The 15,226-nt window shown below is 45.0% G+C and overlaps 1 long non-coding RNA gene across 1 annotated transcript; it reads left to right on the plus strand.

Moving 5' to 3' along the window:
- The first annotated feature begins 5,738 nt into the window (after positions 1–5,738).
- LOC142929776 (uncharacterized) lies at positions 5,739–11,071 on the plus strand. The gene is made up of 3 exons (XR_012945931.1): positions 5,739–6,760; positions 8,179–8,334; positions 9,922–11,071. It is a non-coding gene; the product is annotated as an uncharacterized LOC142929776 (long non-coding RNA).
- The last annotated feature ends 4,155 nt before the right edge of the window (positions 11,072–15,226 follow it).

Genomic DNA, 15,226 nt, shown 5'->3' on the forward strand with positions numbered 1-15,226 from the left:
TTTGACATGCATTTTTCTGGATTTTTTTGTTGTTATTCTGTCTCTGACTGTTCAAATAAACCTACCATTAAAATTATAGACTGATCATATCTTTGTCAGTGGGCAAACGTACACAATTAACAGGGGATCAAATACTTTTTTCCCTCTGTATGGTTGGCTGCAGGGTCTAGGTTCGCGAGCTTGCTACAGTGAACCAGTTTTGAATGGAGGTGGCGGTTGCAATCCTATGACCGGACACCCTCCCGGTAAGTCCTTTGCGGGAATATCGAAGTGCAAAAAAAGATCTGAAGTGGAGATTAAACACTTTATCTTCAAGGATACACTCCCACCAGTTTATGATATCCAAGATCCAATCCTAAATTTAAAAATAGCTTACGAGTAAAATGTTAAAGGAAAATGGGTAACCCTGCACAACTACATATTCCTGGTCTCCCTTGTAAAAGTGATCCTTAATCTCAATTAGTTCCCATTGGTTAATAGTTAACTGCAGAGCTTTAAATGAAATCTGAATGAAATCACATGGTGGATGCCCAAGATTAGCTTGATAACACACACGTTTTTGTTTTAGGTAACGTATCATGGCTCCATTGACACTCTTGACAATCCAGTTTTCACGTTCCGCTTCCATCTCCCCACAAAATGTGAAAACACGACGATCTTAAGCCATTCACTCAATCCTCCGGCCGCTCAACAAAACCCTCCTTTTGCGGACAATGGACCTTTTGTGAGTCACCCACTTTCACTTTTTTCATCTAACCAGGACACCTCTCGTATACCAGGCAGGGGTGGTGCGTTCAGTGGAGCCGAGCGCTCCGCCGTGCCGTTGCGTCGCTTAATGAATCTCTTACCACTCAACTGGTCACTTCGCGTCAGGATGGAGTGTCAGATTGTTTCAAGGTGGATTACATTCACGACCATTGTGTACTGGTTTTCTGTTTAGTTTATCGTCCTTCGACGTCTCCTGGACCTTTGACTAGCACGATTGGCTACGTAAAGTGCGAAAGAAGTTCAACATACAACAAAGATCCCCTGTATAGCCTTAACAGACTGTAGGGGCAAGTGCTGTTAGCGAGCACTTATGAAGGCCGGCACGGCACACGAGGGGGTGAGTGGCCGAGTGGCCAGCACCACGCCCAGCCGCCTTTCTTTCCCTAGTGACGATGTTTTTACCCACTACACTATGTACTGATTTGAGGCTGAATCGACCTACGGGAGGCCCAGGACTCGTTCAGATAATCGTCACTGATGTTGGCCGTGAGCGGGAATCGAACTCGGGTGGCCAGGTTCATAGCGCAGCGCGCTAACCGCTAGCGGTTTGTGTTCTGGCCTTCATAGGTGCTCGCGAAGAGCACTTGCACTTTCCCCAACAGTCTGTTAAGGCTATACGGGAGATATTTGTCTTGTTCAACGTACATACACATGCAAGCAGTCCTCGACTTACGAATGGGTCTCCAGAACGAATTAAATTCGTAACGCGAGGAATGCCCGTACATACAATCGGATTTTGAAACATTTAACATGCCCACCTAACGTTTAGAAGAGGCAACTCCTCAGAGCGTTGGCTCCTGTTATGATGCGCTGTGGGCTAAGCCGGTCGTTCAGTAGAAGAGTGCTCTGCCCACAGAACATATGCCCTAGACAACACTCCAATTCCAAGCAAGATGCATATGCATAAAGCGTATAGGTTTAATGGAGGCACATAGTGTATCTTTGCAGGTTCCTTCAGCTCGAACTCGCTAAAAAAATTCTGAGAAAAAAAATAAACCTTAAAAAAGTATGTAACAATGTCATGGGAACAAAGTTGAGTCAGCCGTGTAACGCCGAGATGTAAAAAATAGTCATAACGCGCATACAACATAAAACTTTTCTTATTTAACTCCCCGCAATGGCAAAAGCAGCAGCACCAGCGACAACACATCAAAAATCGACCAAAAAATAAACAAGACGCAGTTGACAGGGAGACTTTAATGGCCGTGCACGTTACATTAGCAATCTATCTCACTTGTGACGGACGATGCGTGAGCCAGGAATTTGTCCGCGGGTTTTTGTTGTTGTTGTTGTTGCTGTTTCCGTGTGCGACTCGCATCAAAGGAGCTCGTCGCACGCACACAAACTCCTACGACTACCAGTTACAACATCACGTCGCATCACGTGCTCCTTCATAACTGCCGGGTGTGGCTTGGAAGTTTAATTCTAGAGGCAGGCAGCAGGGACGCTGCCTCATGCCCGCTGCTGTTATTTACGTCAACAGGGGAGTGGGGGGAACCAGAATGGTAGTCACTACCTGATGGGAAGACTCACGATTATGTTAATCAGTGTGAAATTCTCTATAGGACTATCTACAGAAATAGTTTATGAACCCCAATGATGATGATGGAAATTCCATAGTTTTACCATGACAGTCTTCTTCAATCAAAACCGGTCTTTTCTTAAATATGCAATAGGGGTTATAGTAAGCAATTCCATGTCTTTTGAAAGAAAATTATGCATGACTTAAACGATGAATAATTAAGGTTCAGGGTATTTGAAAAGTAAGCAAACCCGTGGTATCATTAACTCAATTAAGGAAATAATTAGAATCAGGTGTTTCAATAATTAGACAGATATTCAGGGGTAAGTTTCAGAGGCCCTACCCTATATAGATAAAACAACGTTGTGAGTTTGGCCTTCACCTTACAGGTGTGTGGAAACAAGTCATGCCACGATCAAAATAAATCTCTGAGAACCTCAGAAAAAGTTTTTGATGCTCATCAGTCCGGAAAGGGTCACAAAACCATGAATAAGGATTTGGGGCTCCACCAATCCACTGTCAGATAGTATACAAACATAAAACGTTTAAGACCACAGTCGCTCGACCCGGGAGCAGTCGACCTACCAAAATCTCCCCAAGAACAAACCCGAAAATCATGAAGGAAGTCGCAAAGAACCCCAGAGTAACATCCAAGTATCTGGAGACCACTCTTGCCTTGGCTAATGTGAGAGTTCATGACTCATCTATCAGAAAAAAGACAAGAATGATGTTCATGAAAGGACAGCAAGGAGAAAACCACCACTCTCCATAAAGAACATTGCTGCCCGTCTGAAGTTCGCCAAAGAGCACACAAGAATTCTGGAACAATGTTCTCTAGACAGAAGAGTCAAATGTAGAACTTTTTGGCTTCAATAAAAAACGTTATGATTGGCGAAAACCGAACACCGCTTTCGAACAGACGAACCTCATATTCTTTGGTTCTTTCGGGTAAAGTCACGTAGATAGAAAAATAATAAAAAATAAGTGAATAAAAATAAAATAAAAACAAAAACACTAATGTAGACTGTAGCCTGGTTCTTAATCGGAGTGAGTGTACTGGCAATCTACAATGTAGACTGTAGCCTGGTTATTAAGTTTGGTGAGTGTACTGGCAGTCTGTAATGTAGACTGTAGCAATGGTTATTAAGCTGGGTGAGTGTACTGGCAGTCTATAATGTAGAATGTCGCCTGGTTTTTAAGCTGGTGAGTGCATTGGCAGTCCATAATGTAGACTGTAGCAATGGTTATTAAACTGAGTGTTATTAACCTGAGTGAGTGGACTGGCAGTCTATAATGTAGACTTATTCTGGTTCTTTTAGTAATAAAAATAAAATACAAATAAAAACCAAAACCACGACGTTCCATCGCAACACAAGCGGTCGTCATCAGGAAAAGGGGGGTCAGCCTCTAAAGGCAAACTGTTTATAAAGGTTTAGAGATGGGCGTAGCCTAAGTGTGTCAGCAGCATGGGCGGGGCAGCTTATGTTAATGTGGCCCAAGTGTGTCAGCAGCATGGGCGGGGCAGCTTATGTTAATGTGGCCCAAGTGTGTCAGCAGCATGGGCGGGCAGCTAATGTTAATGTATGAGAAAACCCCGACACCGGAAGTGGGTACACACCAATCAAAGGGCCGCCAGGCAATCAATTGCACATCGCTCCACACAGCCACACTGCTGACGGTGGAGGTTGACAAGAAAACACAAATCAAGTCATGACCCAAAGTGGTTGATGGCATATTTCCAATGATTACTGAGCTTATAACCATCCTCTCGGTTTAAATTGTGTCTGTGCCTGTATATATGGATGGCTTCATGAACAAATCTTTGTTGATAGTCAGTAGGCTTGCAAAGTACCATCGTCTTCATGAAATCAATTTCGTGAGCCAGCTGCATTAAAATAATGATCAGGCACGGCAGAAGTATTGGTCCTACCGTGTTCCAAATCTGCCTTATCCTCACGGACACGGTCCGAGACATGTTGCTTAGTTTCCCCAATGTTCTTGCTGCCGCAGATACAGCTTAGTTTGTAGAACCTTATCCCAACCGTCAAGCATGGTGGTGGGAGTGTGATGGTTTGGGACTGCTTTGCTGCCTCAGGAGCTGGACGGCATATCATCATTGACACAACCATTAAAACTGCATTGTATCATCTGTCCGTGAGCTGAAGCTGAACTGAAAGTGTGCGTTGCAGCAGGAAAGTGGGTATTGTAGCAAGACAATAATTCTAAACATACAAGCAGATCTACAAAAGAATGGCTGCAGAAGAAGACGTTTGGCATTTTACAATGGGCCTAGTCAAATTTCGGACCTAAACCCCATCGAAATGTTGTGGCAGGACCTGAAGCGAATTGTCCATGCAAGGCAGCTCTCAAATGTCACCGAGTTGAAGGAGTTATGTCAGGAGGAATGGGCCAAAATTCCTCGAATCCGATGTGAGAGAGACTGACCAATGGTTACAGGAAACGCTTAGTTGAAGTCATTGCTGCTCAAGGGGGTTTCAGCAGTGACTGAATCTAAAGGTTCACATACTTTTTCACGCGTGGTTATTGAATGTAGGAATCATAAATACACGTTGAAAGAGTATCATGTTTTAGTGTAATTGTTTAATCAGGTTATGTTTTTTTTTAAATCTATTATTAGGACTTACATTAATATCTCTATCACATTTTAGGTTTGAAATGTATAAAATATGTGAAATTCATTTTTCTCAGCACTCTCTAGATTCAATGTAAAAGTCACAAGACTGACGACAGAAAAGAAAGTCATAATAATAATCATGATACCATAAGGGGGTGGGGGTTGTTTATGATAAGTTGAGCTATATAGGCTTCTTTTATCCCGTGGACAAAATCAAAGTAAATCTAATTTCCACGATGATTACGCTTCTCAGGGAAACACACACTGGGACCTCTCGCGATGCGCCGACACCTCGGGGACCGTACACCCCCCCCCTCCCCCCCGAGCTGAAGTTAATGTGATAAAATTGCAAATCACTCCGGAGCCAGGCAGCCGAGTGCACTTTCGTCCGAGACAATTCACTCCCGCCAACAGTATTCAATCCCCCCACTCCTGGGTCACGTGGCGTGCTCACGTGAAAACAAAAAAATAAACAAAAAATTCCATCCATCCACTCTGCTCCTTTCCTGCATCGTCCACTGCAGTAGGTCCGTATCAGCCACCTCGCTGCTTTGTCTTTTTCCGAGACCCCGGCCATGTGCGTCTTTTTAGCCCGAGCGGCAACGGCACCGACTCCCACGTGCACGTATTTATGCACACAGCCGGCAGAGGTCCACCCATCTTGGCAGCTATCTGCCCTTTAGCTTATTGCTTCCCTCCTCTGCTGCCATAGTCGTAATTTCCCCTCCGTGCAATCGCTAACAATCTTATTTCACTTCTCCGGAAACGTTAATGCGCTGGATGATTAATCCTTGCTCTGAAATGTTCCGACATTTCCCGCAAATGACTTCCCATCTTTTGGAAAATAATTATATATGTTGTGAAATGTCCAATACCCCTCCATCGACCCAAAAACCAATATATACACACAATATATGTGTGTGTGTGTGGCCCGCTTCCCTTGACACATCATTAATAAGTTAGAGCCACCTATCATCTTTGCCGAGTTTCTCCCGGTTTTGCAATATACTCCGCACTCTGACGCAGCGGTCAAAAAACTGCAGCACTCATTCCACGGACTATTGGCATATAATACCTTGGCTGCAGTCATGACGGAGTGCAGGAACCGAGCCGGAATGCTACCACAACACGCTGTAATGTTTCGCACACTGGAATTGAAATCCAGAAGTTGCCGCTTAATTCTCCCAGCACGGCAGTTGAATCAATGGGCAATTCCGCGGTGTAAATGAGTACATCTCAGTCAATAGGCAGGTCGCTGTGTGGTCGAGGGAAGTGTGGAGACGCCCACAACTTTCTCGATGTTTGGCCAGCAGTGGCGTGAGCAAACAATTTCAGGGCTGCACCTTTATCTTGCAAATAGGGATTATCTGCTACATGGCTTGAGTGCTATTTTGTTGTTTTATCAATTGCGGCTTTGAAGGCTTGTGTAACATCCAAAGTTTTTCAACCGGTGCAGATTTCCAGCTGTGACGCATGGCTCAGAGAATGTGAGCAACGGAAAGGGAAAATGAAACAACAACAACAACAACTGCAGAGTGCGCGTCCTTCCAAACGCGTGGAGAGATGCGCGCGCGTGGAATTACGCTGCCAGACATAACGAGGAGCGCATGGATCAGAGAACAAATGCGAACGAGGGGACGGGCTTGCGTAGGACGCGTCGCGAGAAGGAATGATGATGATGATGATGGCCTCTAGATGATGAGGCTGGCGATGATGGAGCGGCAGCCGAAGGAAGAGGAACATGGCAAAAATGGCGAGACCATCATGGGGATTGGAGCGATGAAATCCATTCTTGTGCATAAGTGAGATGGATCGGGGTATCACAGAACGACGAGGTATGGAAACTACACGGAGAAGACATGATGATGATGATGACCATGTAACTTACGTCACACATCATTATAGTGCAAAGATGAGGAATTGTCCTTAGAAATAAAAAAATACACATCCTTTGTGTGTATATATACACGTAATTATAAGTAACGTTTAATGGGAGCCTCACTAATGCTGCTCATTATTCGTTCATCGCACAACCTCCGTCGCGTTATTCGCGCCGTTGGTTGCATTTCCAAAGCGACGCAGTTTCGTCATTTAATAGCAAGGGCTCGGTGCTCAATTTAAATCAAATTATCACAGACAGCGAACGCAAAACACCTGTTAATTGCCCTGCGCCTCTTGCTCCTTGTTCGCGAAGCCATGCGCTTCTGCTTCGTGCCGTCGCGCCTATGGCAATGACTGCGTACGGACCTCCGGGCATTGCTTCCAGGGTGTCAAAATATTAAAGCCGGCAAAGCAGATCGAAGGTGTCAGACGGCTACAGCATATAGTTCGAGATGCACTTAAAGCAACGCAAAAAAAAATCTAACAAGAGTTATTGCACACGTTTCCTTTCGTTGTTCAATGGTATATCCTGGCTAAAGACAAACTAGCTTTTGTTTAAGGTTAAAGGCGTATGGGGCATGCACCGTGGAGACGGAGTGATGAAATCGGTTCACGTGCAGGTGCTGGATAGATCCTTGCATCACAAGACCGTGAGAGCTGGCGACCCCTTGAGAAGGGCCTTCATTCGACAGTGGACAGGTCATGGCTGGTGGTGATGCTCATGCCGATGCTTCAGATGGAAACAAATGAACGTGCCAGGGTGGCAGCAGTGCAACAAAAATAGGATGCCGACCCATTCGTAGAAATACCGTGAGCGGTTAGACCAGTAGTGGACGATGGATGAGCAGAGAGAACGTGGGATTCAAAATCAAGATCTCAGCGACACTGCCACCCTACTGTAGCCCCCCCACCCTCCACAACCCTGTAGCGTGACCTCGTCCGAAGGTGGGGTGGGGGGGGGGCATACAAACCTCAGTGGGGGCCACAACTCATTCAAAGATAAACAAACGTGAGCCAAATGTTAAAACGCTGAACAGAATTGGAGGACACGACAAGGTCTGCTCGTTTCCGTCGTGCATTCTCCTCGAGCTCTCCACCCGCCGTGTACGAGGAAAGGTTTGCGGCGGTGCCCCCACCCCCTTAATTGTACTTCACATTTTGAGCATATCATTTATCAGAATGCAATAGGGGGGGGAGGCTGGGTGGGGGAGGGGGGTGTGCTGAGCTTTCATAAGTGGTAGGGGGTCAGTCCCTTTTACCAACACCCCCCCCCCCACCAACTCTACGGGGCTACCCCCACCCTGAGCTAGCCGGCCACCTCTGGAGGGAGCTGGGACTGCACAGTTTAGATCGTTCTCTCGAATTCTTCCAGGAACGGCGGTGGTGACCTCTGTCAAGCTCGAACACGGAAGCAGCAAATCCACTCCCCGGCCTCCCTCCACGCCAACTTCACGCAGAGCTCCGCTCTCCTCAAGTAACCCCCAACCGCGACTCGCGTGTTGTAGCAGCAGCAGCAGCCGCAAGCAACGTCAGTAATAATTTATCACTACCTCGCATTAAATAATGCATTAAACACAAATTACAAAAACATAACTGGCAACTTTTAAAATGTTGCCAATTATAATGAAAATCCGCGTGTTTGCACAACTCGGAAACGTTAACAACAACAACAAAAGGTGCCTTGTTTTAATTAGTATTTATCGCCAACGCTTTAATGAATAATGCAGAGTGGATGTCGCTGTCAGAAGATCGTGTCATTTGCGTTACCGGTCAGAGTTCACTTCAAGGATTGTGCCTGTGGGAAGGTCACGAGGGCGACCGCCGTGTTGGTAAATTAGTGGCTCAGTTATCTCTGTAGTCAAAAGCGAACGTCAGAGACAACTTTCCCCGCTCCATTTATTTTGTACGCTTGGCAGGTTTGTGCATTTTGAGTTGGTATCCTCGAGGGAAGAGTTCCAGATATAATTATTTTGGATGTCGGATTTTCAGACTGTTGTTGAATATTTTTTGATTAAAACGTATTCGATGTAGTGTTTCTGTTTGTATTGTATATAAAAGCGTGGCAAAAAGTATGGTCAAACAACCACCATGACTGACACAGCAAGTGGAGCTATTCGCCCAGCAATGACTTGACGAAGGGCTGTAAATTACTATTATCATGATTATATTAAATACATTGATTACAATGCAAACACTCAGCAGCCATTAAACAAAACAGCACTCATATAAAAAATGTTGGCATTTGAACACAGGTGTCTTCGGGCAGGTTATAGGAATGTCGTGGGAAGTTCGGATAATCAATGCAGAGGTCTGGATGAGAACGTGGCAGGTGAGTGCTGTCGATATGAATCGGCCAAAAAGGTGGCGCTGGGTTGGCCGCTTGTGCAGTATGTGGGGCAGGGGAGGGGGGCGGTCAATTACTAAGAAAGGGATTGGGAGTCGTCTCCACAAGTCCAGCTACCAAGGTCTCCACGGGTCTGGCGACCTTAGAGCAGACGGTGGGAGATTTCTACGGCACATCGTGGAGGACGCTTGTCCGCTGTGCAGCAGCTGCAGGATCTGGCAGATGGTGACAAGCATTGGCGAGGTGCTGGTGGCATCGACGATCTTGAGAACAATTCTGGTCGTAACATGAAAAGGCAATAAATACGGTGCTTAATCATAAATCGCAAAAGTAATTCGTTTTCTGGCGCAAAAAAAAACCAGACCACATTGACATAAAGCGGTCGTGTATTTTCAGACGCTGACAATGATCAATCGTCAGATTAACTTTAAAGTGCAGCTTCAAATAAAGTGAAAATAGTTGTTAAAAACTTTTTTTTGCGGTCGCTGGATAACGTTAATGAAATGATTGATTGTGTTTCTGGGAATTTACAGTCAAACTAAGACAAAACATCATCAGCTCAATTAAATGGGTGAGTGACAATTGATGTGGAAATGTAAAAAGAAAAAATATGATTAAACCCACACCAATAATGACTGTGCTCACTGAAATGTGAGAGCCACTAAAGACTTTCACGTAATTTGGTTAGTAATCTAGTAATGAATCATCCTCACACTCGTGTTAATGCATCATAACCATTGTAATCAGCACGATAATTTGTCTAATTCACAGAACACTCTATTGCTGCCGAAAGGGTGAGATCGCCTGTACAAGGGGGCAGAAATGAGGTTTCTGCGCAAGGTTGCCGGGCTCAACTCTCCGTGATCGGAGCTCGATAGTCCGGGAGGACCTCCGAGTCGAGCCACTGCTCCTCCGGATCGAGAGGAGCCAGATGACGTGGTTCGGGTACCCGGAAATGATGCTCCCCGATAGAATCCCGCTGGAACTCTACCGGGCAGCAGCAGCAACGTCCCTCTGGGCGAAGATGCCAGGGCCGGCCCAGGACACGCTGGCGGGACGATGTCGCTCGGCTGGCCAGGGAATGCCTAGGAATTCCCTAGGAAGAGCTGGAGTCTGTCGCCATGGAAAGGGAGGTTTGGACCTCCCTACTCAACATGCTGCCGCCGCGACCCTCACCAGGACAAGCGGATTGAGAAAGGAACAAACAAACTCTATTGCTGTACGGTCCTCTAGCTCAAAAAGCCAATCTGGCATATAAACCTCTGGTTTCTGCGATAATTCAAGAAATGTATTCGATGCAATTCCAGCTGGTAGTAAATTAAACAATTCAAGTTATGTTTTCACAGCATTGTATTTTCATTTGGAAACAGGATGAGTTTTTGTATTGTCCGAATCATGAAAAGAAAAGCAATAGACTGATTTTAAACAATATAAATCTGGATTGTGTGCTGAGAACTGGTGATCTTCTTTTGAAGGCAAATAAACCTGGATATGTTAGAACACACCAAACTTGAATGCAAAATAACCATAACATAACTCTGGCAGAAATCTCCCCATTAAAATGAACACGAAAAATGATAATCAAATAAAATTCTACTGCAGTAGGTTTTCGCATTTGTGCTGTATAGCGCTCCGATTTGTTTTCGAGTTTCACCGCGTGTTGTTCAGTATGATGTCCGACGTTTCGCTCCAAGTGCTCGGAGCTTCTTCAAGAGGAACAGTTCCTGTTTTGCTCCACGTGCTATGAGTTTATTTAAGAACCTTTCTCAGCTCCCATGACACAGAGCGATATGTTGGACATTGCCCTGAACGACACGTGGTATGACTTGAATAACCGCATCATCGAGCTACGAACGTGAACACCAATGAGATCACACTGAAAGATGCTGACATCGTGAGAATTATCGAGTGGGCTCTATGGTCTATCTGGGGGGGGGGGGGGGGGGGGGTGAGTAGACTTCGCGAGAATCTCCGGGAAATCGGTGAACTCATCCCCTGCAGCAATGCACTAGCCACCGTGGTCAGACAGACCCTCAATGGAATCATCTCAGGTCCAGCAGAGGGCATGGGGGGCAGGCAGAGAGTGGGCACGCTCTGTAACATCCTGGTTAGCTGATGGGGGCTGAGCCACCCCTTCAAAATTATTATAGTCATGTCACCACAGCTGTTAGGAGCTGTGGTAAGGAGATATTGTGCTCCACACATTGTAATGACTGCTCACGCTCACACCGACTGCTGCAGTGTCTTTCTTTTCATTCGCAGGCTTGATTTCAGATACAAACTGTCTGCTATAGCTGGAGGGGACTTTAGACATAGAGGGTTTGAGAACCAGAGCATAATGTATGACATACAAAAGCAGATCTTGTCCTAACGCATTCTGCTTAGCGTTTAACAATTATTGAAAGCGATTCGTTTTCAGTTTGTTGAACATTGGCTGCGTGGTGTCTGCACCCTCCTACCCCAAATTAATGCAGTTTGTGTTGTGTATTCGCTCGTTGAGTTTCAGCAGATGCTACGAAAATACCAGGTGGCCTAATATATTGAGACCAAGCTGGATGTTGGTCCAATGTGGCCATAGCGAGATGCCCACGGCAAACAAAAATGCACCTTCTTCTTTGGTTCTTTCGGTAAAGTCACGTAGAATGAGAATAAAATAATAAATTGATAAAATAAAATAACACAATAATATTCTCACGACGTTTCGGCCACAACACAAGCGGCCTTCATCAGGTGAAGGGACGAGACTGTCGTCTGGAGGACAGTCCCTTCACCTTATGAAGGCCGCTTGTGTTGTGGCCGAAACGTCGTGAGAATATTATTGTGTTATTTTATTTTATCAATTTATTATTTTCTTCTCATTCTACGTGACGAGACTGTCTGGAGGACAGTCCCTTCACCTGATGAAGGCCGCCTGTGTTGTGGCCGAAACGTCGTGAGAATATTATTGTGTTATTTTATTTTTATCAATTTATTATTTTATTCTCATTCTACGTGACTTTACCGAAAGAACCAAAGAAGATGAATCCTTGCAGTCACGAAAGCTTTAAATCGAAAAATTCACCTGCCCATTTTCTGTTTTCAAGTGAATCAAAACCTAGTCACACGGGCCACCAACAAACTCACTGAAGAAACCACCGTGAAAGGGCGGCACGGTAATGCCGTACAGCTTTTCCGATGTGCTTTTTGGGTTGCACTGTGGTTGTGTTTGTTGGGCACAAATGTCCGTGGAGCGAAATATCGGACTCGTGTTCAACGACACACGGAACAATCCAAAAAACACACCAGAGAGAGATAAAAACTACTAAAACAGCTGCTCCATCACCACAATGAAGGTCATCGTTATAGCCAATACATAGGTTGGTTTTGTATTTTGTTCAATATTGGGTATTGCTTAGCCAAAGAAAAAATATAGTTTTACGACTAGAAATGTATCTAGTTTAAGTAGAACAGAAATAATTGTTATTCATTATGAAGGCACAGTTAAGCTTTTTAGCGCAGCCGGTTAATATTATGTTTGTTTAACATATTTCGAAAACTAACAGGAATCATAAACGAGGTTATTATATCACAGTACTTACCATGTTACCAACGTGAGGACATTCTATATCGCAACACCATTGCTATTACAAAAAAAAAATCCCACCAAGTTATTAAAGTTTTTTTATTTTCGTCATTCTTAAAGCATTTCTTATGACATGTCATCGCTGAAGTCCAGGCTTAAGGCCTTCCTAACTCTTCCCCCCTGCTTTAAAGGAAGTATCATTATGTAGAGCGTACATGTCAATGGGACAAGCGGATTAAATCCGCCCCATGTCTCTCCAGCCAGCAGTATAAATGGGTACACCAGTTAGGTGGTCGGCAGGCCGTGTGTGTTGATGTAAAGTGGGGGGGGGGGGGGCGGGGGGGGGCACCTCTTTCAACACGTCAGCTCAATGTGGAAAAGTAGACTCTAAAATACCCTTGAGGGTTCTCCTTATTGTAGGCCCTTCCACCAGCAGTGCCACGAGCATGACGTTGAGGCCGCTCGTCTTTACCGTTTCACTGCACCTTTTAATTAATTTAACCGTTCTGGAAGTATAAATAAAACCTGTGCATACATTCATATCAGCATAATAATGCCATGTACCGTATCATTTTAGCTTTCCCCTGAAAATGAAATACTGAATATGTGTATAGGTGCTCAGAAGCTTTGAAGAATAGGATGTTAAATTTATGTACACACTGCAGAGTTTGTAGTGTACGATTAATACTTTACGTTTAGATGTACTGACACTGATACTAAACATCATCAGCATTGGCGATGTTCATTCATGAAATTTGATTCGGATGCCAAATGTACACTCACACAGCATTTGCGAGTCACAAACTAAAAAAGTGTAGGTACGGGGATTATATAAATGTATATGTACACACACGTACATTGTGCATTAAATTAATGATAATAATAATTAAGTTGTACATTTGGTATTTTGTGCCCTTCATGTAGCACAAGGCTATCACGAAGGCTCTGTTTCACAGACATAGCCTGCAGTTGGTTTATAGGAGAGGGCGATATGGTTTTGTGTCAAATCAATTGAATAATCTGCAGGTAGTTTTTCGAATTTACCAAATATCCACCATGACGCCTGCACCCAATTGCTTCCTCTTTTCAAATAACATCAGGGGAATTCTAACATCCACTACGAAGCAGATGGGCAAAAAAACAGGGACTCCGCTACATATGAACGAGTTAGGTTCCAGAGGTACTGTTCGTAAGTCGATTGGTTTGTAAGTCCAACTTTACTCCTGTCGATTCCAAACACGTTGTACGGCATGTACACTAAACACAATGGCTTTAAAAGTTTTATAATCTCCTGTAGATGCCACTGGTTCTTCTTACTACCACCCTCAACACTTTCACCACTCTTACGAAAAGCACAGAGAGCGTCGCAGAGAACCGCACAGCGACAACACAACAACAGACAATGGCGGCGGCCTAAACATACATGCTGGGAATGCTGGGTAATGGCAACGAACAACCACCGCCATCGATTACGCGGCAGTTGAACTTACGACTCTCGGTCATAACGGACAACTGGACATATGGATAGGTTGCTTCGTTTCTCTAAAATTTTCCTTAAGTAGAGGAGTCTCTATATACCAAAAGCATTCGGCCAGTTTGGAAGAGTAGGTCAAATACACTCGAAGGGCTATCATGAGCCCCCTATAGTGGAGGCTCTTCCATGAGCAAGCCACTTTATATATGTGCACAGTATTCTATGTATAAATTATGCTTCCTGTTCTCCCATAAATATTTGTCTCATTGTTCCCCATTGCTCATTCCCCCCCTCTTTCCTCCCCTCGCCTGCTTACCGTCCCTCCCCTATAGCCCTTTAGTGACCCCCACGTGCCCTCTGATGTGGTCACTCACTCATAGGCCGTTGCACGCCCCTGCCATCGAACTCACTCGATTTTTGCTACCGTTTTTAAACGATGTTAAAGCTCCTGAGCTAAGGCGCTCTATAAATACAAAATAAGATAAGATGATGTATACATCCCACACTATCTGTACTTTGTACAGCATCTTAGGTGACCGACGAGCCCAAACTGCATTGTATTGTGTAATCTAACATTACGGCAATTATCCCCCAAGGCAGTCAAATCAATCGCGATGCAGCGATGTCACGTATGCCCACTCGCACGTCGCATCGTGACAAATACGCGCGTTGAGATCTCAATGTCACCTCGGTTGCACGGCCGACAGATGGGCTTGCTGGCTGCTCGGTGCGAAGCGTGCATTTTTAATCAGCAGCCGCCCCCTTCTAATCCACGGGCCAGTTGCCGCATGCCCGCCCCACCTTACCCGCTTGGACGCCCGTCAGGGTCAAGTTAGTCCGTGCCCCAAAGGACCTTCCTCCCCCCTTGCAACCGAAGTTTTGTCTGGGCGAACAAAGTGAATTTTCTGGGATTCCAGCAAAAGCAGCCTCCTATCGATCCAAAATCTCGGCGCTCATAATAAGGCCTCGCTCACATTTTTCTCTGCATCTTTTGTTGTTGTCAGCCTTAAAGGGATTTTTTGGTGTGGGGTTTATTTAGT

Source organism: Petromyzon marinus, chromosome 34, assembly GCF_048934315.1.
Source record: "Petromyzon marinus isolate PM22_M1 ecotype Great Lakes invasive population chromosome 34, UKy_Petmar_22M1.pri1.0, whole genome shotgun sequence".
NCBI classification, from domain to species: domain Eukaryota; kingdom Metazoa; phylum Chordata; class Hyperoartia; order Petromyzontiformes; family Petromyzontidae; genus Petromyzon; species Petromyzon marinus.